Raw genomic sequence first — 25,578 nt, forward strand, 5'->3', positions numbered from 1 at the left:
TACGGTAGTAGACAATCAGGTAACCTAGTCACAGAAGTACTGTATTTCTGTTTAAATTGCAATAATTATTTCTAAATTTGTACCTACATATCAATTAATATAGCCAACATTTATGCAAATCTGTATCCTTGTTTTTCCTCTGATGCGTTTCTGATGCATCTCTTCTTTGTCTCAGTTGTCACCATCTCTCTCTCTCTCTCTCTCTCTCTGTGTGTGTGTGTGTGTGAGTGAGTGAGTGACTTACTTTGTGTACACATAGACAGGGTTGCAATGAAAAGTACTTTAACTACCCACATACTGAAAACATCTCATTTCTCTTTGCACTAAGATGTTGATTACCTTAGTTGGACAAAGCACAAAAGATTTCCTGATAAAGGAAACACAAATGGGACAGGGTGGTTTACATAAAGACCTCAGGAACTATAGGTAGAACCAACCGTAAGGTTTGTATTCCATTAAATTTGAGTCATTTAGCAAAATGACAGTTGGAATGATGCTTTGAAAACACTGAGATATCAGCTTGGTGGTATATATGATGCTTTAATAAATATCTTTGATGACACGAGGCTAAAAGGTTTATCTGGAAATACTTCCTGAATTGAAGCCAAGGCCCTTGCCAATGCAATTTGTAAGTTCAAGTTTGTGGTGTCCTTTGTTACATGGCACAACATCCCTTTTGAAGTCAGTCTTACAAGCAAAAGAGCTGATTTAAATTCAGCCATAAGACAATTGCAAGTGACCAAGAATTACCTTGTGGGTTGAAGGTGTGATGAGGCTTTTCAACAAGTTTTGATAGAGGCTACTGAGATTGCAAAGGAGCTAGAAATAATACCAAACTTTGAGACAGAATAAGTTAGAAAAAAGGAGAAAGAAATGACAGTTTGAATTTGAGGCCCAAGAAGAGGCACCACAAGATCCAAAGCAGAAATTTAAAGTAGGTCCCTAGTAGACGTCTTAGACATGGCCATACAGTTTGCTGAAGAGAGATTCCCACAGCTACAACAATATAATTCCCTATTTGGCTTCCTGAATGATATAAACAGTATCAACAAAAAGCTACTGAAGATGTATTTAAGGCCTGTGAGAATTTGGAAAAAATCATTGATGCACAATGGAAACATATTGGTGCTGATGATCTGTGCTGTGAACTTACAGCAATGGCTTGAAGACTTTGAAATCTAGGGCATCACAAGGAGTACTTCTCTTTATACTACAACTAAAACTCCTGGATAATGTGTCTAACATTTCTATTGCTCTAAGAATCCTTCTCACTTCTCAGTGGCAAGCAGTGAACACAGTTTCTCAAAGCTCAAAGTTATAAAAACTTACATACACCTCAACTCAACCACGTTGCCGAAGAGCCTAGTTGGCTTAGCACCTATATCAATAGAACATTCCCAAGCATTGACCTGAAGGAATTGGTGCCAAAATTTGCAAAGGAAAAGGCACTCAAAGTGAGATTTTGGTGTGCCTGAAACCGAAACTTTTAGGAGGCTTAAATTTTAACATTGCAATTCACAAGATTATTCAACATTATTTTTGTGCTATATAGTATTTTCTTTTGTGTTTGAGAAAGATAAAGATTGCTGTATTGTTTATTCTTCAAATTTAAAATAAATTTAGCAGCTTTGAGTTTTGTGCTTTTCTTTTCATTACACGACATCTGTTTTTGAAAACTGAGTTAGCAATTTTTTTGGGGGGGTGCGCAAGTAGTTTGCCTTGCCAAGGGTGCAAAGTAGCTTGGCACTAGCACTGCTTGCAGGTTGGAAGCAAAGCTATGAATACCCTGCATGGAAAGGAACATCCAATTAATTAGGTAATCTGGATCTTCCCTGAGCAAGGAAAAGACACTTATTGGGCTCACCTTTGTAGTGGAAGGGACCTGACACTTCCAAGTTCAAAATAGGCAAATGCATATGAGTCGAGCCAGATAGAACAAAGACCTCTCTGGTATGCAAGCCTAGCTTTGAAATGCAGATACAAGTTTTCTGGCCACATTCAATTTGAAGCTTCTTTAATAAGCTTCAGTGGCATGACATGTACAACTAATACATTTAAATAGCCACCACATTGTAACTTAATTGTGTGAGTAGGCTATTATTTACCTGAGTGGTTTGCTTGGTATACGAGTATCATGTTAAGACATTCTTGATTGATACTTCAATTGTATTAATGAATGGATGTTCATAATCTAATTCACATTAATTTAATTTATAATATACAGCTTGGGTTTGCTTTGCCAAATCTCATTGGATTTTATTTTTTGGTGCTAGATATTTTGTTTTAGCAAGCACATTACTGATTTTAGGGTTATAAAATATTTGCACTAGTTGTACTCTTGTACTCGAAATAAATGAGAATGAACGTTTAGTTCTGTTTGACGAAGACCTCTTTGTAACGCAAAAGCTCACATACCCCTTGTGCCATTATGTAGCCCCAATAAAAGTTATTGTCTTTATCAGTTTGTCTCTCTAAATTCTAGTGCCTGTTTAGGAATTCAGCACACTTGTTATTATTTTTTAAAAAGATTCTTCTGAAACAGTCCAATTTCCAGTGTGAGTAGTGGGAGATGTCATGCAATAAATGTGGGTAATATTTTGGAAATGTATGGCGTGAGATGTGAGAGTTTTCATAATGTCCCAGCCCCCTTTCAGTGCGGCATATTCAGGAGGGGGGCCTGGGAAGACAGCTGCGTAGAGGGAGACAGCAAATAGACAAGGCTTTAATCCAGCTCCCTTACCAGAGGGGTAGAGTGCTCTCTGCTTGTCTAACAAGTGGCTGATTAATTATGACATGTACAGGATTGTTCTTTTGGTGAATGCACATGCTCCCAAAAAAATCCAGTGGTCTTTCACCCTTGGCTCCTGTTGTTTTCAGTCATTTTTTCAGGTTTGTGCAAGCAGAACCATGGGAGATGAATGTAATGTGACCCATAAACTTTGTCACATCCTCATTAATTTGGCGATGTATTTCATTGTAGCCTAAGGGAGCAGTCAGATTTTTAACAAGGAAATGAGGGTGCCGTCACTTAACGGCTTCATTTTGACAGCTACGAAGGCTGACACGTAAAAGGTGCAGTGTCAGGTTGTACATTTCCCCCACTTTAAACTGATGTGTATGTATTGGGGGGGTGGTGCGGGGAGGATTTTTCACAATCATATAAATCTGGCCATGCAATGTTAGGACTCTGTAAGATTAAGAGGAGGCAATGACCCCAAGGCATGGTATGTTTCGTCCTATATTTCTCATTGCTTAGTTCCCAGCTATTATAGAATCTGTCTGCAACGTCTACAGGAAGGCAATACAGAGTCATATAGACTCATATTGTATCATACTCCCTTTATTAGGGCCACAAAAAAATCACAAAGCCATAAGCTAGTTTTCAAATTTCATAGCACTGTTCCTCAGACTCAATGGGGGGGGAGGGGCAGAAGTACGTTGCTGAAAGGGGGCATGTTAGAAACCTCTGGCTGCCATATGTCAGTCTCAAGATGGTGATTCAAGATGCTCTTGGCAAATTCTCATAGGTTAGTCAATGCCCAGTGCAAAAATATCACAGCTTATTTGAAACCTTATTGGGTCAAAGCAGCAATGGGCCCAAAGTAACCTAGTTATTCTGTAGTGTTGTCATGAGCAGTGTTTGAAAGTGCACAACTGTTTCTTCTTTCAGCTGGTTTGGGGATGGAGTTAGTGAACAATGTTGCTTTGTGTGCCAAGTTGATGGGGCCTGGGACACACAGCTAGGAATCTTTCTTTGCAAAAAGGGGGTGCAAGGGGACCAGAATAAACAAGCAGACAACAACCTGGGGTATTGCTTTTGCAAGGGAATATAACAACAAATAACAGGACCAAAATGGAAGGTTCCAAACTTTCTTTCCTAAAGCTGAAATTACACAGTTTAGGAATTTTCTCTTTCTTGTGAAGAGAAGTTCTGGAAAGGAGGAATATAAATTGGCAGCACATTTGCCCTAATCCACACACTCGTCAAGGCGGGGAAGAAACACAGCAAGAACAGTGAATCCACTGGAGGACAGGCGGAGGGAGGGAGGGAGGGAGGGAGGGAGGCTGGAGCCAAGCGAGCCCACCCAGGGTAAAGCCCCCCAGCCGGGAGGGAAGGTACCCCGAGAGAGAGGGAGGCAGGTGGGCAACGGGACACCTTACCTGTGCTCTCATGCAGCAGCGGTGGAGAAGGGGGCTGCGGTGGCTTGGCATGGACAATTTGGGCGCAAGGGGCAGATATTGGGGGTGGGGCAAAAGGATCTCCTTAAAGTTGGTGCCTCTGCACAGGAAGAGGACCCTGGCCAGAGAGCTCCATAAAAATGGAAAAAATAATTGAGGTGGAAGAACGAAGTCATGTGTTGCCTTTTGAAATCTCTGCTGTGCAGTATTCTCCAAATATTGTAGTCCTTTTTGTGAATTGGTTGTTCTCCGAATTGACACTGAGAGCAGGTTTTAATAGTCAGATGTCTTAGCAAGCAAAAGTTATTTCCCAAATAATCCAGAAATCCAATTGTCTAGTGAAAACAGCATTCTTCTCTGCCAAGACCCAGGTTTGAACTGTCTCCATATTGTTCTCTCCACATGCACAGGAACAACACATAGATCCAGTTCTTTCCATATGCATGGGAACTTTTCTTAAAGTAGCAAAAATTCCAGATTGCCTGCATCACAGCCCCAGCTTTTTTCTGCCTTCCTATAAGCAAAAACCCATTCACACCCAGGCAGGCCCACAAATGTAGCTGTTCTCTTCTGGTTGCTATGCCATCACCACGGCCTGCACTATTTCTTTTCAAAGTTGAAACATTCTGCTCTGCAAAGATGACAACGTTTTCAATCAAACTAAGTTAAAAACACAATGTTCTTAATAAAAGGTTTGGGGAAAAATTAAGTGGTTTTATATATTATATATGAATAAGCATGAATATATGTGAAACATTAATTTACTGGGTTGCCAAATACAAATTCTTCTGCTTATTTGGGTTGCCAATGTACTAAAACCATTCTTAAAGATACAAAATGTGTTTTAATTAGGACACCAGGGCTCCATTTGCAGCAGATACCAGTCTCACATTTTTCTGCAAGCTGGGTGCCAATTTCTCTGCAAAGCACATTTTGCAGAGTTTGGGCCTTCAGGATCTACTGGTGTAAAATAATCTGTCAGAATACTTTACTTGGATTTCTGAAAGCCAGATAACATTCACCAACAATCTTGTCCCACAATTTTCTTTTGGAAAAGAGTAAATTGCCTGCTGTGGGAGGGCTATTTTTTTCAAGGGAAGATCGGAGCAGAGATGTTAGGCAGCCACCCCCACCCCTGTTACTTTTGAAAAACTTTTCAGATATTTATGCAGCATGTAAAATTAGCATGGCTTCTTTTTATTCTTGTTTACTAGGTGTAAGTCCAGTAAAGGTTCCAAACCCGATCTTCATCTGCTTAGGGCGCAGTGGGCAATTTTCCAGTTCAACATTTCCCCTAAAACTTATATCCCTGCCAAAGATACCTCACTTCATTGTAGACTTTGCTTCTACCATCAACACATTTCTCTTTCTATTCTTCCTTTTTTGTTCAACACTGAGGTTAAAAAGCTAGCTCACTCTTGGTTAGTCCTAAGGAAGGCATCACGATGGTGTTCCTGTCTGGGTCTTTCCCATGGACCAACAGGGGCGCCTGAAGTCTTTCTCTTCGGTAATGGAACACATCAGAAGATCTGTCCTGGGTGGGGCTCAAAACTCCTCTTGCTGTTTCTCACACAGCATTTGAAAGTAGTTTCCTTGTTCAGCCAGTAGGAGGCAGGCGGTCACAAGAATCCATAACGTTTGACTCACCCCTGGGAAAACATTCACTGTTCAAGAATTTTTCATCTCTTTGGAACTTAAGATGCATTTTAAAAATCTATCCTCCCCCTTGCTATTCTTTTACCACATGTGGGCTGCCCAAAAGATACCACAGTTTCAGAAGGACAATTTTACATTTTTTATATGTTTTTAATGTTTTCCATTGTTTTCAAATATTTTAAATATGGTTTTATTATGTATTGTATTATTATATTTGAGTTTGCCACCCTGGGCTCTTTTGAGAGAAAGGGTGGGTTACAAATTTGATAAATAAATCTTTTCAAATCAGGAGCTCTATTTTAATCTGGTACGCTTAGAAAACTTGACTGTCCCCTCAAATTTGGGATCCTCTAATCCTGCTGTTGAGGAAGGGAGAAATGAGATTAAAGTTTGCCTGTTGTGAAGTTTTTCTGTTTCTCTTTGCAGTGAATAGACTGCCATACAATTGTGGAGTGAAAGAGACACTGATCTATATACAGACAGAGCAGAGGAGTCTGCCCACACATTAAGGGAGCCTGGTGCTCATTTCTCCAGGGAAGTGTGGACCTGAGAGCTGGTTATCGAGGCTGCACTCCTCTGCAAACGTACCTGGGAGTATTGCCCATGGATATTAACTTTATTTTCATATGGCTATGACTTGAGAGGAATGACTCTGAATCTGGACATTGTGAGACTTAGTTTTGAATAATCACACATCTCACTGGATCTGATTTTTCTTCCCATCTTTAAAATGCCAGTGACTTCAGGCTTTGAATGCCATGTTTAAATCAATTAAACAATTAGTGAGTAATTGATTTAAAAACCCTTAAAAGCTACCCCTGACTACTCAGGTGGTGTGCGTGCACACACACAAAAGTTTTATTACTTTTAATTCAAGTACATATAAAAACTGCAGGTGGAAAGTATCATTGTAGCAGACGCATTCCCTCCCTTGTGCAAAAGAAAAAGGGAATTTAGGGTGCTGCTTGCTGCAATACAGGCATGCATAATTTGGTGATGATTCTGTATAATAATATGAAAATGAAGATTTAATCAATCAATTAATTGAGCAACTGAGATTTCTGTGATTAGGTAGCATTCCTGCTTTATAAGATTCAGAAGGGTATCTCTTGAGAGAGAAACAATGCCCTCTAGTTAAAAAAGGTTCCAAAGAGAACTATATAAGATCAGTCCAACCAAACAGAACCAGTGTCCATACTGTGAGAAATGCATCCCTTTCACAGAAAGTTCTGCTTATTATTCTTCAGGTGCTAAAATTTTATTTATTTGTTTGTTTATTTAATCTGAGTTGCCTTTCTGTCATACAGTATGGTGACATACAATTAAAACACAGAAATACCGTATTTTTCGCTCTATAACACGCACCAGACCATAACACGCACGTAGTTTTTAGAGGAGGAAAACAAGAAAAAAAATATTCTAAACGAAATAGTGGATATATGATTTTTGTGGTTCATGCTGTGGCCACAGACATGTGATCTGACAGTGAGTTTGGAGTAGCCCAATGCAAAAATCCTGAGGATCCATGTGGATCCATGCTTTGTAACCACGGAGGAGGGAAGGAAGGGGAACCATGGATCCTCTGCTCACGACTGCAGCAGATCCCCCCTGCCGCCCGCAGGCATTCACTCCATAACACGCACAGACATTTCCCCTTACTTTCTAGGAGGAAGAAAGTGAGTGTTATGGTGCAAAAAAAATACGGTATATAGTTTAGAATTTTGTTGTCATCCATCTTCCTTGAGAGAATGGATGCACCTCAGGGGGTGAAGTCAAACCACTGTGTCAGCAGCATTGAAGCGACCCCCCCCCCCAAGAGCACAAGCCTGGGCTGTGTGGATGGAGGTCCTGGGCTGCCCAGATGACAAGACCCCCCCCCCCCCGGCCTTGCTGTTCTTGTCTGAAGGAAAGCAGAGCAAGACATTTGGCAGCAGCTTGGCTGGAAGGAGACATACAAGGCGCCATCCAACTGCCTTAGGGACTCCACTCTGGATTTTGTAGGGTTTAATGCTTAGCCTTTTCTTCTCCCCAAGATCTCCCACAAGACTGCGGAGGTTTAGGATCAGAATTTTCCTTCTCCTGAATGGACTACCTTCCCAGGTTGACAAGCCCCACCTGCCCTTCACTTCCCTCTACAGCAGAATCCGCCTTCCTGACTGTTGGGCCCATTAGTGGTCTCGTCTGCTCCATCCGCTGGAGCCTGTCTTCACATGCAGGGGACGTTCCTAACTCACAGAAGGTTTGAGACCCAGCAGCTACCCTCACCTGGTTTAGCCAGCCAGTCGAGGTCGTTCCCAGGGTGTGGCAGCTGCCACATGCTGACAGCTTCTAGGAGCCACAGGTGAGAGCAGAGTGGACCAAAGGTGGACAAACTACCCCGGAAGGAGCATGACATGTCCCCCACCAGGGGTACTACCCTTCCCCTAACGCCCCATACATCCCAATCTACAATGAATTCTATAAAGTGAAACTCACAGAAACAGTAAAATAAAATTTAAAAAACACACGCTGCAATTAATTAAGAAATGTGATAATGCTAAAACATGAGCTGTGAAAGAAGGTTTTTTAATTTAAAAAAAGTTGTATTCTGACACTTAAAATGCCTGAAACTGTCAAGAGACCACATAAAGTCCCCTGAATAGATAATATATTGATGGGTAGAGGCCCCAGCTGAAAAGGCTCTGCCTGTGTATCAGCAGATCCTTCAGCAAAAGAATGGCTGTGTAAGGGGTTTTCCTTCAGGTTGCAGGCACTAGGGAGGTACGCGTGAAGAAGGCGCTTTTTAAGGCACGGTGGGAAACTCCAACTCCCATCAGCCCCAGCCTGTTCAGGGTTATAAAGGTTATAATCAGCACCTCAAATTGGACAACTTTGAAATAATATTTCTGAAGAAAGTCTTTGGTTCATCCATATCTGTCACTTCAGCTGAGCTTATTGTATATATTGCTTGTAGATACATCACTTTTGATTCCTCTAGGGCAAAAATTGATTCATCTCCCAAATGTCATATTGATGAGGAGGATGAACTGCTTGTTTCTTGTATGTCTGAGAACAGCAGGAGGCAAGACAGGTCTCCTCTGCGCTTCCTCCGGTTTCTTTTCTTTGAACAGGGATGCCCCAGGGACCAGGTTCCAACTGCGCTAATGAAATTGGTAATTAAAGATATTTCAGAACAATTAGCTAAACTGCTTTCTAGTCGTACTGCTCTGTCTGTTCAAGGTTCAATATTTGACCAATTAGAGCATCTCCATTCTTTTTTAAAAATTAACTATTTCCTTCCATGTGCTTACTACTTTATTTTGAAAGATGCTGATACCATTCTTAGTTTTTTTTTTTTAAAAATGAAATCTTCCCATAACAAACATACAGCCATAAAAAAAAATCAGAGGCGTCTTCAGTCTTGCAAGTTTACTATCAACGAATTGTTGGATTACACAATTAAGACTAGTAAATTAAGAACTGTCACACATTACAGAGCTGCATCATGCCAAAATGAATACTGAGCTGCTCTCCATCTTCTACAATGGTATATCCAAGGAATAAGAACCATATTTCTGTAAGCCTGTCCTTCTTTGGTTTCACCTCTTGCTCTCTTACCCTATTATGTTAATCTTGCAGTAGTGATCATACTCATACATTATCCACGAAGCAGTTTCACATACCTTTCCAGCTTCTGATCACACAAAGATACTAATTTCATGAGTTGCTGTTTAGAGGTCCTCTAATCCAGTCATTAATGCTGAGATTTGGGTATCACTAACCTTTCTTTCTTGCTTGCTTGCTTGCTTCAGCTTAATGGTTTGGTGATGTTTTTAAGTCGCACAGTCACTTTCGGAATCATATCAGTTCCTCAGCAAGTAGGCATTGGTGTTCTATGAAATCCTTTTGCTAATCTAAAGCATTATTGTATATGGGACTTTCGGGTTGGTGCCTCCAGTAATGGCGGAATTCCTCTGATCGGGAGGAATTTGCCTCGTGGAAATTCGGGTCTGGCCGCCATGGTGAAGGCGGAGACCCACTAAAAATCACAGGCGGGTGAAGCCTGTGAACGTGGGATTCGGCTGGCACCTTTTGCGCCTCCCCTACTTGCGGGGAAACCCGGTTTCGGGGATCCGGAGCGACGTGGGGTGAGTGGCACGGTGCTTCGAATTGATTGCTTCTTCCACGGAGCGAAGCCGCATTGCTGTTGCCGGAGAGCGCTGACTTTTTCCTGTGGACAATTTGATCTTAAAGCAATTACCCGTGAATAGAGCAGAGAATTGGATTTTTAAACGTCTTAATTTGGTGCCGAAACGGGGAGGTCCAAAACAGGAAGTCCACCTTCCCCTTTTGTAAATAGATTGAAGCAATAAGGATGCAAGCTGAAGTCGCGGAAAGTCTATTGTAAAGGACTAAATTTCCATCGGTAAAAAATACTAAACCCCCCTTGGTGGCAGGAGAAGAGGGGGGAAAGTTTTGGACTGAATATACCTGTAGGAGAGAGCGAACAGAGTTAAAATACCACTGTTCCAATCCTGGAAACGGGCTGCCAGCCGGACTGACGTGCTTTAGAATGCTCATTGACCGTGATTAGAACGTTCACTGACAGCTAGTTAAATAAGAGAAATACATTGTTTCCATTGTCTCATTCTGCGTTTAAAAAGGAGTAAAAGTAACTGAAAATCGAAACTAATTTTATTGTTTGAACTGTGTCTAAAAGGACCAATACAAATAGAAACTGTTTCCCTCTAGAGGAAGCCTTTGAAACTGTTACAAGAGCTGAGCTGGGGGAATTTCCAGCTGCAAGATAAAAAGCTGTGAGATTCTGGGACTGACCTTGAATTGGTTAAGAATGTCGACAGAAGAGGCCTTAGCGGTTGCATTAAGTAAGATAAATGACTCACTGGAACAGCTTAACAAGAAGGTGGATGTGGTAACTACCAAAATTGATAATTTGGGACAAAAAGTGAACATCAATACAGAAACTATTCAGAAATTGATACAGGAATCTACTTTGACATGGCAAACTGCAGAGAAGGCTAGGGAGAAAGTTGTTGTCGTTGAACCTAAAGTAACACAACTGGAGAGAGAGAGAGTCCCAGCCTTACAGATGCAACTTGATGACCATAAGTTGATGCCTTCTATGATTGAATTTAAAGAAAATCAGATTTCGAGAATCAGAGCTCTACCTGAACTGGAGAATGAAAGTTTGATAGATCCCCTCACACAGGAATTTGCTGATTTTTGGGACCTGGACTTGGGTCAAGAATAGATTAAAATTGTGAGGACCTTCAGACTTGGAGAAATTTTGAAAGACGTCCCGAAATATCTTTTGGATTTTAGTTTTAACTATGGACATTTGGTTGCCCTGTCGAGAAGGAATAAAATCATCTCTAGGTGGGAGTTTCCCCGAGATCTACTCTTCAGTCTCAAAGGAAGGAAAATAAAAATAAGATCAGTAGAAGACAAAGTAAAGTGCATGTATAAATACGAAGAAGATTTGCAGAAGGGACTTGGAAAAGACTTAAGAGCCTCGGACAGAAGATTACCAGGTTGATGGACTATATGGAATTGGCGGAAATGACTGGCAGAATCCGAGACCAGGGAGAAGAGATGGTGGAAGAAGATTGGAAAAAGTTTAAAGACTATTTATGGAAATATTGTAAAATTAATGAGTGTTAGAAAAATGTTGGAATGAAGCTATACGGCTTTAGTAGAAATGTTAGAAGGAATTAAGTACAAGTAGATTATTGGAGTATTAAAGGGAAAATAAGGTTAAAATATGTTAGGACAACTAAAGGACAGAAAATAGAGGAAGATGGAAAGGAATTGCTGAAACAATTAATAGAAGTGGAATACAAAAAGGGAGGTGTGAGAAGGTCGTTGAAACAAGTGAATGTAAGATATGATATTGAAATGGTATGATGTGTGTTTTAAATTGTTTTTGCTTTGTTTCATTTAGTTTATTGTGTTAGTGTCGTGTTGTGTATTGTTTATACATTGTATTGTATTGTTTTTTCTTTTTTATCTTGTTTTTCCTTTCCTTTTTCTTTTTTGTAATCCTTAAAAGTAATAAATATTATTTTTTTAAAAATAATAAAGCATTATTGTATATGGACTGGAAGAATTTGGAGCCAGCTTCCATGATGAGAACTTCACATTTCCTTGCTTGAATACTCATGAATGTGCAGCTATAACTCTTTTATTATGATATAAAGCGTTTCCAATGTCTTTTTTTTTTTATCCCCACCAGGCATTGGATATGCCTTAAAGCAGAGCTTTCCAAACTATGTGTCGTGACACGTTAGTATGTTGGCTGCAGCACTTAGGTGTATCACATGACTGCTCCCTGCACTCCAGTTTGCTAGTAAAACTGAATTACCGTGTCACAAAATGATGCATGTCTAAAAAGTATGTCACCAACATGAAATATTTGGAAAGCTCTGCCTTAAAGCTTGTTCAGAGGAAGTCTTCCTCTGAACACTGTGTATAAGAACTCATATGGCATTCCTTTCCTTAGACATCCCCTTAGATATTCCAAGCCTGGGTACTTTCCAAAGGTGATACCATGTTTTTTCTTTGTCATTAAGTTGCTGTTGTGAGCTGTACAAACAACCCAAACTAGCATGGGATTTCAGTTTGTTGGTCACATTGAGAATTGCATGCTACCATGATGAAAGTTTTTCTTTACCGTCAGGTTATTTTAGTAACCTAGTAAATGTGCAAAGACAGAAAGTACTTGAGCCTAAAGACACTTTAGAGTATTTCTGTAATTCAGAGTTCTTTTGCCACCAGGCTTCATTGAGAATAAGGCACAAAACTGAGCGAGGTTGGCAGTATCCCTTAAGGGATACCTGCAGTCTCCTGAATGCCACATTTCAAGGTCATCAAAAATACTGCATAACTATAACATAAATATCAAGAAAAACAAAAAGGAAAGTACTCCAACCTGCAGATATTTAAACTATAGTCTCATGCATTATGTAACCAAATGATCATTGACTGTGTCAGAGGGGGCCTCCCCCAGACACCGTCTCATCAGGAGCTCTGTTCCGTAGGATGGACTTTTAGTGTGGTGGCACCCAGCCTTGGGAAATCCCTCCCGTACCTACCAGACAAGCGGTGTCTCTCTTGTCTTTTTCAACAAGCTGCCCTAAGTCGAGGTTTTTATCCCAGTCTGTATCTGTATTGGATTAGAAATTGTTTTTATATACAAAATTGTTTTATACATGTTTTCACTGTTGATGCTTTTATTGCTAAGGAGCTTTGAGATGTTAATAAATGGCTATAAAGAAATAATATATAATATGTAGGCTGCAGTTGTGAGCAGAAAGGTGGTATATAAATATAACCAATAAATAAATTAAGACTGGGCCATTTTCAGAATCAAAATCAGCTTTCAGTGTAGAAAAGGAAAGTCTCATAAGAGAAGATAAGCATATTTTTGATGAGACTACTCATTGCCTGTCCATAGCATAATTTTAGACCTATTATGCTTCTATGGAGTGTTGGGGAAGGGATAGAACCTCTGCTGGGGGAAACACATTGTGCTGCTTCTGGGTTAGTTTGACATCTTTGGTTCCCACTCTGCTCTCACCTGTGGCTCCTAGAAGCTGTCAGCATGCGACAGTGGTCACACTCTGGGAAATGGCTTCAACTGTCCAACTAAAGCAGGTGAGGATGGCCAGTGGGTCTCAAACTAGGGCTGCCATGTTTCAAAAAGTGAAAATTTGGACATAAAAGTTCTTGAGTTTTGGAGCTACTGTGGGTGGCCATATGGGTTTCCCCAGACCTTTTAGCCAATTTTCAAAAATTCTGCCCAGACGCTATTTCCAGCTGATGAGTACCGGATGTATGGCAGCCTTATCTCAAACCCTTGGTGAGTTAGGGACTTCCCCAGCATGTGAAGACAGGCTCTGGCAGATAGAGTGGACGAGAACAATAGTAAGTCCAACAGCACATGCTGTAGAGGAACTTGAGGGCCAGATAGGGCTTGTCGACCTGGTAAGGTAACTCCTCTGATTCTAAACCTCTGCTGCCTTGCGGGATATTTTTGGCAGAAGAAAAGGCAAAGGAATAAACGCTACACAAATCCAGAGTGGAATCCCTAGGACAGTTGAATGGCAACCTGTACTCCTCCTTCCATCAACTCCTGCAGCCAAGCTGGTGCCAGATGTATTGCTCTGCTTTCCTTTGAATCACCTCAGTGAGGACAAGAGGGGGGTCTTATTGTCGGGGCAGCCCAGGACCTCCATATGCACCGCACGGGCTTGCACCCCAGAGAGGTCATTTCAGTGCCGCTAAATGTTTGATTTCACCCCTGGAGGTACATTCCATTGTCTCTTGAGACAGACGGATGCCAACAACAACGATTCATTTTTCTAAGAGTAAATAGTCCTGGTTGACCCATTACTGTAGTATTTGTTCTGGCTGCTTTTGTCAGACTTGGAACTGGACTCATTACAGTGGTACCTCGGGTTACATATGCTTCAGGTTACATACGCTTCAGGTTACAGACTCCGCTAACCCAGAAATATTACCTCGGGTTAAGAACTTTGCTTCAGGATGAGAACAGAAATCGTACTCCGGTGGCACGGTGGCAGCAGGAGGCCCCATTAGCTAAAGTGGTGCTTCAGGTTAAGAACAGTTTCAGGTTAAGAACAGATCTCCAGAACGAATTAAGTACTTAACCCAAGGTACCACTGTACTGTATTACGTCTGGGTGTTATGAAAGCTTTACTGATAAAATCACTCTAGTATGGAAAGAAAGAGAAGTGCCGACCAGAGAAGAATGGCAGACTAAACTGATGGAGTATGCAGAGATGGCGAAATTGACAGGGAAGTTCAGAAACCAGGAAGATCAAATATTTTTTAAAGATTGGAGTAAATTCTTAATTTATTTAAAAGACCACTGTAAACAGTTAAAATCATTCTCAGGGATGTAATGACACTTGTAGTGTGGAATTATGTGTGGCAACTATAGATATTTAAAAGATGGATGAAGGAAAAAGATGCAGAAAATTTTATCTTAAATATGGAACCCATGGAGGGAGGGGAGGTCCAAAGGTTCAACAGAACCTTTTATTTTAATGTTTGAAATGGTTTAAAGTTAAAATGTATAACATTTTCTAAAACCAATAAAAATGATATATATATAAAAAGATAAAATCACTCCAGCTTCCCAATATGGGCCTACAGGCTACAAACAGGTGAGGAATGGCAGAGTATAGCAAGACATGGCTAGGTATAGCTAAGATGTTGACCCAACATTCAACATGCCCCCTGCAACCTTCTTTGGAAGAGTGATGTGGGCACCTCTCTTTGTGCAATTTACACCCTGAGCTTCAGGACTGGGCAGGCAAGGGCCTCCCCCTCCCCAGAGGCTGCCTCTGGGCCACCACATCCTTGGGGATGGGGCAGAGCTAGAGCTGGTTCAACATTACGCTTTCCCCCCTGCACCGTCCCAGGAGGGGAGGGCTCTTGCTAGAGGCAGCTCCATCCAGGGACATAGAGGCTGAGGGATCACAGCCTGCTGCTAGGTCCTTCCCTGGGATCCAGATCTCCTCCTCCCAGCCTGCTGGACCCCTCCTCTGGGTCAGATTCTCATGCCACAACCTGATATGATCCTCCCAGGGTCATCCCCCTCCCCAATTTCTTCCCATTCCTCCTTGACACCTGACCACCCCCTACAGCATCTCAACAGAACACATGATATCATTTCATAGATGAAAACGTATTACTAGGAGCTGGTAACGTGATATGTGGCGGTATCTTTCCTATGGGGTCTCTCACAGAACCTTTGAGTAATATGCCCCCACCTCTCGGTTGGACAGGTGACGCACATTGCCTACAGCTTACAGGTCTTACCTGCACAGACACTATAAAGGGTGTAGTCAGACAGGAGGTTTTTGTGTGTGAATTCTCCTGGTTTTCTTGTTAGTGGTTTCAATAATGCTTTCACACCATGCATTGTTTTCCATTGCAACGTCCAGCAAAAATTGCCCTTCAGTCCCAGCAACAGGAGTGGCTGCACAATTATGTAACTGCATCCTGTTTTCATCCCTCCCTTAGCTGCACGGCTGCTCCCTGCTCCCCTACTGCCCATCCGGCACATGCCCACAGGTTTCCGCAGTTGAGTAAACGGCACTTGTAGTGCCATCCTAACCAAAGGCTTGTCCACACTTCCACTTGTCCCATGTCTACAATGCACAAGTTAAAGTTGGAAGCTGGAGTTGGAAGGGACCCTGAGGATAATCTAATTGAACCCCCTTGAAATGCAGGAATATGCTGCTGCCCTGTACAGGGATCGAACCTGCAACCTTGGCGTTATCAGCACCATGCTCTAACCAGCTGAGCTACCCATGCCTTTGATTTGGGCTTGTGGTGGTCTCTAAATAACTGAGGTGTGAAGCGTGGCTATGCACTAGCATGGGATTGCCTTGCTCAGCTGCTGCAGGGGCGGCAGGATCTTCTGAGCTGCAGAAGTTTTCAAAATACAAGCTGCTTTGTGCAGCCACAATCTGGCTGTACAATCTGCGTGACTCTACAGACTCTACCCAAGGAACTGCGGTTACAGGGAAGCAACCTGTTTTTCTGATTAAAAAAATGCAAAATGCGTGCTGAAATGCAGAGCAAGCACGTATCCTATGTTCACATTTGAAAGTGAACATTCAGGTTTTGACTTGAAATATCAACCTTCTTCTTTTCAACCACTGTTTCTAAATGACAAAGGAACAGCCAAGTGTGGCAAAATAAAAAATAAAAAGCTATGGTTTAAGCTGCTGGTTGACCTGGGAAGCATAATTGGACCAGATAGGTAGTCCTTAAGGCAGGTTTAACTGGACAGGAAAATGAAGATCTCCATCCATAACCCAGTGTGGGAAAGAACGGAGACAAGATGACTAATGGTTCATAAAAGCAGCAAACTTATTGACTAATAGAATTCTTAGTCATGAAGTCCCCATGTTCCATATGTACCAAAATCAAAGCAATTACTGATTTAAGTGAAGCTGAAATCTATAGAGCAGAAAATGCTTGTTTTAGCATAAGATTGGACGAAGGTGAATGACCTGTAAAACCTCTGGTAATGAAAGCTCTTCACAGCTTGCGGTGTTTCACCGAATGGTAATTGCTTCAGTCTGTGATATAGATCTAGCTGTGTTAATGATGCACTGTTCCTTTTCACAGGACTTATTTAAGCTTCACATTTTTCACAGATTTGAGAGAATCAAGGCATTGTAGAAATTAACACATTAACATTGACATTTTATCACTTTGCAAATTTAAAATATTATTGAAAATTTGGAACTTAAAAAAAACCCCTCCACTTAGGACCCATTTCATTTTGGGATGCCATTCACCTATGTAAGTTCACAGCTAGGTGACATCTTTAGGTTAGGCTTAGTGGAGCCAGAAAGTAGGAATCTCTCTGGTAATTCATTTTTCTTATGCTCACAGAATTATATCAAGGATTGCATTGCAGGGTCAGCCCCAAAACTTTGCTGCCTGAGGCACATAAGATGGCAACCCCCATTCCACATATAGACACCACCAGACTGGCAGGTCTGGAGACAGAACAGTGTTCTGTAATGCACCCAAGCTTACGGGCAGACACTGCTCCCTCCGCCAACACCTTGCCCCCCCCACCCCCCCAGCATCTGCCACCTGAGGCACTACCTCACTCAAGCTCAGGGGTCAGCAAACTTTTTCAGCCGTGGGCCGGTCCACTGTCCCTCAGACCTTGTGGGGGGCCAGACTATATGGGGGGGGGAATGAACGAATTCCTATGCCCCACAAATAACCTAGAGATTCATTTTAAATAAAAAGACACATTCTACTCATCTAAAAACACGCTGATTCCCGGACCGTCTGTGGGCCGGATTGAGAAGGCGATTGGCCGCATCCGGCCCCCGGGCCTTAAGTTGCCTACCCCTGCTCTAGCTTGTGGTAGAGCCAGCCCTGTTGAGTTGCAAATGAAATACTAACATCTGTCTGCTTCACTGAATTAATCACAGGAAAGAGGCTCCTTGTGTGCATTCCCCTCTCCCCACCTTTTCCAATATGGATTTGATGGGATCTTAAATTGTGCCGCTTTCATTCAGATTGCAGGAAAGATCCATTCTGCTAATCACCTTGAACTCAAGGGTTGTGGAAGAGGTTTGAGTCAACCTCTTTGCAGATAAACAAACAGTCGTAGGCAAAGGGGCATTAAATTTCAGGGGTGGGGTTGGCAGAGAAGTCTCTTCTGGCAGCTTCTGAAATGCTTTTGAAGAAGTCTAATAACTAGTCCACCAGCGACAGTGCTCAATTTCCCCCCAACACGTGCAATTTTCTCTGAATGACATGGCAGCGCGCTGTCCCAAGGGGAACCAGAGTTAATTTCTTTCTTTGACCCACCTGGCCGATCTGGCCTGACCTCTGGCCCAGCTGGACAGGAAGGTCAGGAAGAAAGACTAGAAAAGACTGGGAGTAAATGATAAAGGGCTTTTGCCACTTAGAGTTTGAACAAGACGGAAATGGCATTTCCAGTTAACTTAATCATAGGAGGATATCTAACCGAATAGAAGCAACAGGATTCAATTACTGTATCTGTTAACACGGGCCCCAGGGATAAGTGTTTTAGTCTTCTCATGCAGTTCAACTTTATACTCCAAATGCTGCAGTCCTATTAATAATCAGGTATGATGCTCCAGGTGAATGATTGGGCAAGAAGTGGACCCACTTACCTTGGAATGGGTTCACAGAAGGAACTTTTGATCTCTTTCTCTTTTGGCTCTGGAAACAAGGAAAGAAGGCATGATGTTAATAAATGTATTAAATCTGCCTGTCTACAAGAAAATATAAAGAATCAGATCAAGGCAAGATGTTTTCATTAGGATGGACACAAATAGTCATGCTCCTGTTGCAGAAATCACATATTTCTTGTTGTGAATTAAAGTGATCTGAAGAAGGAACTGGTTTGAGAATATCAGATTTGTGGAAAGCAACTGATCGCTCCAACTTTGCACGGTTATGAAAATTGGATTAAAGAGAATTGGACTATTTGCTAAATATGTATATAATGAATAAGCATGAGTTGGCCCTAATTTGGGAAATATTGCCTGTAATCTAACGAAGCAGTGAGGTGCTCTTGCCAATGGAGTCACTCCAGGAGGGAAGCTGGAGGAGAAGGGGAAACTGCAGTGCAAGGAAAAAGGAACACCTTTCTGTTCTGTTCTTATTACTTTATGAGACTTTTCTAAACTAGTTTGCATTTATCACAGGATTACTCTTCCATGCACCTCGTACCTAAAATTTTTTTACATCGCAACCTCATTCTCTTCAAATGTAAATCCCACCTAATTCAATGGGACTTAGCACGTAAACTTAATACATAATATAGAATCAATTTAAACATAGTTATCTTTAACATATACCGGGACGCGGGTGGCGCTGTGGGTAAAACCTCAGCGCCTAGGACTTGCCGATCGCATGGTCGGCGGCTCGAATTCCCGCGGCTGGGTGCGCTCCCATTGTTCGGTCCCAGCGCCTGCCAACCTAGCAGTTCGAAAGCACCCCCGGGTGCAAGTAGATAAATAATGCCTGCTTACCAGCGGGAAGGTAAACGGCGTTCCGTGTGCTGCGCTGGCTCGCCAGATGCGTCTTGTCACGCTGACCACGTGACCCGGAAGTGTCTCCAGACAGCGCTGGCCCCCGGCCTCTTAAGCGAGATGGGTGCGCAACCCTAGAGTCTGTCAAGACTGGCCCGTACGGGCAGGGGTACCTTTACCTTTATCTTTAACATATACAGTGGTACCTCAGGTTACAAACGCTTTGGGTTACAAACACTTTGGGTTACAAACTCTGCTAACCCGGAAGTAGAACCTCGGGTTGAGAACTTTGCCCCAGGATGAGAACGGAAATTGCGCGGCAGCGGTGTGGCGGCAGCAGCAGGAGGCCCCATTAGCGAAAGCGTGCCTCAGGTTAAGAACAGTTTCGGGTTAAGAACGGACCTCCAGAACAAATTAAGTTCATAAAGACTCTCCTCCCTGGAAGAGAGGGGAGTGGTTGTGGGCGGGAGCCCGAGCTCCGCCCCTGGCCGGGGGCCTTAGCCCCCGCCCCTCCTCACCTGGCTGGTGCCCACGCCCACCGGAGGCAGCCAACCAGGTGTCTCCGGGGGGCGTGTTTAGCAGCTTAATGCTGCGGCTCCAGCTCCGCCTCCTCCTCAGTCGTCGTCGTCCCGCAGCGAGTCACCCACCCTCCACTCCCATTTAGCTCAGGGTCTAGGTTTTTTGGCCTTGCTATGGACCTTAGGTTGGTCGCCCCAGTTGTCTGGGGGGCCTGGTAGGAATTTTTCCATTTGGCATTAGGCTTTTTGGTTTTTTCGCCTACCTCGTAGCAATCGTCACAACTTTTGTGGTATTGGTGGGTAGGTTAGGCATTGGATTCATGTGTGTCAAGGGCTAGGTGTGGCCATCGCCTATGCTATCTACCGTGGGTTATTCTGTTAAAGGAATCTGGCGGTCGTGTATTCCGTCCGATGCCTGCTTGGCGGGAGGCCATGGCACGACCCTCGGTGACATCAGGGGGTGAGCCTATAGTTGGATTAGCATCAACAGGCTCCACCTTCTGGTGAATAAACCCACCTCCTATAGTCATCCAATGCCTAAGCCAATACCTTTTCACTGCTGTAATCAATAAAGTTGTGGCCTTTTCTTGCCCATTAACCTTATATCACGTGTCCTTGTGTGTTTATTTCACATAGCGGGGGTCGGGCCCTCGATCCACAACCCGATATACCGCTGTATCTGTGTACTCTGGAACTTGAGTTTTAGTCAAGAGCTGACGGTAGTTTTTAGGCGAGTTGAAAGTGGTTTGAGAGCAGTTCTCCCCCATGATGTTGTATTAGCACATATCACTTCAGGGGGTGAAACTTTATCTTTACACTTTTCTTCAGTGAGGGGTCTTAAGATATGTTTTTAGGTGTGAGGAATTCAAATTTGCTATTAATTTTTGTAATTGGAAAACATTTAGCTTGGTAAATCTACAGTTGATTAAATAGCACATACATTGCTCTTGAAAAACCAAGTAATTTTAATTTTACGTTCTGAAAATGTCAGGTAATGCTATCAAAATTGTTGTTTCCCTGCATAAAACACATCCCACTAAGCATACAACATTACCTTGTAATCATAAAACAACATCAGAAAGTAAGACATCAATTAATAAGAAATTTAAGCAATAAGTTTCATCAAGTGTGGTTTTGATTCGTTCTTGGACCTCAGCCGATGACTTGCTTCTTGGCCTCTGTAGCCCTCGCATTTCTCATGGGAATAAAGCCTGCCAGCTGCCTCTGTGATGTTTCACACACCTTTCCATAGACTGAACATGACTGTGGAATTTGCATAGGCTTGGGAATGAACTTCTTCAACTTTACTTCTGCTGTATTAAGTTTACATGTCCAAGGAGGTTCATATACCCCATCAGACCAGCTCCAACACAGATGAAGCCCTGGGGTCGATGCAGTATGTCTTCCTCAGACATACAGAAAGCTCTCTTAGTGTGCCATCATCTCCACTCCTCGTCAACAATCTTTTGGACACCAGCTCTCCTTTCCTCACTGTCATCTGAGCACATGAGTGTCTGGATTATCATTTCATGGAATGCATGCCATGCTGAATGCTGGTTGGTTGGCAAAACAGCATCTGATGCAGCCTTCTTTTGCAGTCTAAGTTGCCACAGCTGAAACAAGATGTGGCGTGGGCTTTCCACCCAATAGTATTTTACTTTGATGTTGAACCAGCAGGGGTAGTACATGCAAACAATGTATTCTACTACCAGTCGTAAGTTGTTGAGGGTTTTGCCTTTAAGGCCATGTTTTGAAACCCATATGTGACAAAGCCTCTTTGATGCTATTAACCACCTAGAATGACTCACTGGACCAAGAAGGGCCAAATCCATGGGAAGTTTTCTTGTCCTTATGTCCTGTATGATTTGATATCCTTACTCTTGATTAGTAGACAGATCCTTCACGATGTTGTCCCTCAGTGAAGTAAGAGGCTTTCCAGTTGAGAGTTCGGTGAATGAAGGATCAATTTCAAGTTCCATAGCAATTTCAAGTTTCTCACATCTTGCCAATGTTACCTGCCCACTTGATCTGTGATCACCTGCTATGATCAAGTGGTGCTCTCACTGGTTTGAGGGCACAAACCAACCAGGTGCATGGTACCATCCTCCCAGCCCATGTTAATATTTGAAAAATCACCTCTAATGGCCTGCAGGCTCCTGTCAATGCCCTTCTTCCTCATGAGATCTATAAGATTATTTGCAATAACTTCAGCTGGTTTTTCTCTCTTTGAGGCTTTCTCCAGAGTGAAGTGGTAGATATATCTTCGACCAGGCTCACTGCACACACACTTGCAATTGAGGATATGAGAAGGCTTGTCAAGTTCTGAAGTTTTGATTTCTGTGCTATTTTACACACATTTTTTCACAAAAATGTTAATAAGTTAAAAATTATGGGAAATTCCACAAAAACGTAAAAAAGAAAATAATTTTATATAATTATTTACCAAGTTGAACTAAATTATATTAATTTAACCAAAATATCTTTTGACTTCCCAAGTCATGTTACAACTTTTTAGCACCCTTCACTTCTGGAATTTGAAAGTTGACAGCCTAATGTTGTTTCTTCTGATCAAACAGATTTTCAGGATTTTGAAACAATAAGGAAGTCTATAGGGTTCATTATTATTATTATACAGTAGGTGAATGTGGAGGAAACTAATTTAGCCTTTTAGGTTTGGGTACATTCCTGTGGGGCATCACAGCAAGTGTTCTTTTAAATACTTCAAAAGCTAATGAGGTAAGAATGCACAGTGTTTCTGTAGATGTGTGCAGCAAATCCACTGTCCTGTTTTCAGGAATGAACCGCTGTCCTGATTGCTCCCCCTTCTCATTTGTCTCTGGCTAACAAACATTAAAGATTGATCTGTTGCATGTGCCTCAAAGTGGTATTTCACTGCATGCTTGGAAACAGCCAGGCAAGGGCTGTCAGTGTTGTCAGTTTGGGAAAACAAACCCCAGCCGCAAGGAGGGCACAAGCTGGTCCGGTTTAGCTCTGGAGTGGGACATGTGGATTCCTCAGGGATGTGAAGCTCTGCTGATAAAGGAAGATGGCCCTTTGCCCCTCTTTCCACAAACAAAATAGGAAATAAACTGTTCTAATTTAAAGAAACTCTTATTGCCACTCTGCCAAGTGTTGCCTCTCCCAGTTCCACCGACAGCACCTGACTGAGCCACATTTCAGCAGCTAATGAGTGTGAGTTTAAAAAAACCTTAAAGCCTTTTCCTGCAAGCTGGTGACTGACACAAATGGAGTTCATATTTAATCATCTGTTAACTCGTTGTCTATTATAGCTCTTTAATAGCACCATAGATATTCTTAATGAAGCATGATTTAAGGTATTTACAGCTCTAGGACCGACAGACATCACTCACAGTGTGCAGGTAATGAGGCATAAAACAGCTCTTGGAAACTGTAAAAAAAGGAGGGGGGAGAGAAAGAGAGATCTGGCAAGGAGGTAGAAGCTGAATTGTTCCAAGGTTTGTTTTAAAATGTTTAGGCATTTAAAGTCATTTCAGCTTTTTAGAGGTGTCTGGTAGCACAGGGTTCAGCAATTACAGCTGCTGTGCAGCTCTCATCATAGTGAAGGAGTTCATGGTGTTAATACCCATCTTTAAGATTATTATTTTTTCAGAAAGCAAAGTAATGGTTCCTCATTGCTATAGCTGCTTAAAACATGCCATTCGGAGAGAGTGTGTGAGAGAGAGAAAGAGAGAGAGAGAGACTCCCATTTTCTCACAGTTGTTTGAACGCCAAAGTCTTCCTGTGAACTTTGTTGGGTTGTATATAGTGATCTCAGAATCAAGGACTGGACATGTTATTAATTTTGGGAAATAAGGGAAAAGGAGACCTCAAAAGTATACAGAAGTTGGTTCTTTAAGGTCCAATGTGCTTTAAATCATAAAGCAACGGAAGCTATCAAATAGTCTGCAGTCTTGATTGGATTGATTCAGTTGCCCTTGAAAAGGAGTGTTACAACTAATACAAATTAGTTCTTCATAAATTATTTTTCTGTGAACCTCTGAGTCCTCTTTTCTTCCTTTCTGTGCTGGTGCCTTCCTTCAATTAATTTAGGGACCCGAAATTATAAGTTTCCCTTAAATTGTAAGGAACAAGGGTGTGGAATGTCTTAGTGGGCTTTCATCCAGGATCATATCAGGAGTAAATAGGTGAGATATTAATTATATTTGCAGGATAGGATAGGCTGGCATAGGCAGTGAGCTTCTTCAGTCTCATTGCCGCCCTTGTAGAACTCAGCAGCGAGCGGGACAGAGACAAAACTAGAACTAGTTGGCTTTGCTTGTCATCTCTGTTGGGCTCTTTGCCTCCCACCTAACAAGGCTTGGTGGACACCGGCCTCCCTCCCCAGAAGATCCTCTTTATAGCCAAGTCTTTGCACCCTCAGTCTGTCATGTAAAACAACTTATAGATCAGTTATAGGCATTGTTAGCATGATATGTAAAAGATAGAATTTTGTGATATATATATATATATAAAATTTCATCTTTGGTCTAGAAATTTAGGTTTGCCCTGAGATAAGTTGGTGCATCAGGTTTCAGAATTGTAAGGTAATTAGGTAAGGCCAGCCTATTTGGGCAACAGTATATGGACATTATTCTCACAGTAAATTCACCAGGAGGACCCACAAATTCTGTTAGAGGTGCTTTTTTGTCTCTATTAATATGCCCAAGCATAGGGTTCTGTTTTTTTACTTAGTTTTTAGACAGTGTTATTGAATGTTATTTTTGTACTTTTATTTTTTAACGAAAAATGCTTGAGTTTTATATTATATTTTGTGATATAAAATTATTGTAAATAAATAATATGAGAGAAGGTGCTCAGGAAAGGGAAGGATCCAGCCTGTTCAGGGCTTTAGTGGTAAAAACTTGGACCTTGCCTTTGTTCGGGAAGAACTGTAGCCCAGTGGTGGATCAGCTGCTTTGCATGCAGAAGGCTCCAGGTTCAATTTCTGGCAGGGATCCCTACCAGAAACCATGGAGATTAGAAAGTACTGAGCGAGGTGAACCAAGGACCTGACTCTGTATAAGACAGCTTCCTGTTTTCCTGTGTTGCAAACAGATACTATAAGATTGAAGTTATGTGATCTCTGTTACATACCCCAGGAAATAAATGAACAAGTCAGCTCTACACTAGTTGAAGCATCAAGGGTGTCCCATGTAAAGCATATTGCAGTAATCCAGGCATGAGGTATCAAGGGGAAAAAAACAAATGCAAAATAATGGAGGAGAGGAGAGGTCACAAGTGGCTTACCAGGTGAACCAATACAGTCATACTTCTGGTTAAAGTTGCTTCAGGTTGAGCGTTTTTGGGTTGCACTCTAGGTTTCGCTGCTCGCGCATGCTCAAAATGACGTCATGTGCATGTGCAGAAGCGGTGAATCGTGACCTGCGCGGACGCGCAAACACAGCGTTTGCTTCAGGATGCAAATGGGGCTCCGGAACAGATCCCGTTCACATCTAGAGGTACCACTGTATTTGAAAACAGTTCTGATCTGCACAAAAGGTAGCTGTTTTGGCCCCTAAGAAAAAAAATCCTAAATTCAAAAAATGTTTCCAAATTATATTTCAGGTTCTCCAAAACTATTCATTAGGCTAGAGTCAAGCAGGAAAGGGGGGTAAAATGTTGACTGGTTGATATGC

The 25,578-nt window shown here is 42.1% G+C and overlaps 1 protein-coding gene and 1 non-coding gene across 2 annotated transcripts in view; one reads left to right on the plus strand and one right to left on the minus strand.

The window, feature by feature from the left end:
• The window catches only part of PEBP4 (phosphatidylethanolamine binding protein 4), a 278,274-nt gene that overhangs the window by 70,420 nt on the left and 182,276 nt on the right, over window positions 1-25,578 (plus strand). The window lies entirely within an intron of this gene.
• Window positions 16,106-16,179, minus strand: TRNAI-GAU (transfer RNA isoleucine (anticodon GAU)). The gene has a single exon. It is a non-coding gene; the product is annotated as a tRNA-Ile (tRNA).

This window comes from Podarcis raffonei, chromosome 15, assembly GCF_027172205.1.
Source record: "Podarcis raffonei isolate rPodRaf1 chromosome 15, rPodRaf1.pri, whole genome shotgun sequence".
In the NCBI taxonomy this organism is placed as follows: domain Eukaryota; kingdom Metazoa; phylum Chordata; class Lepidosauria; order Squamata; family Lacertidae; genus Podarcis; species Podarcis raffonei.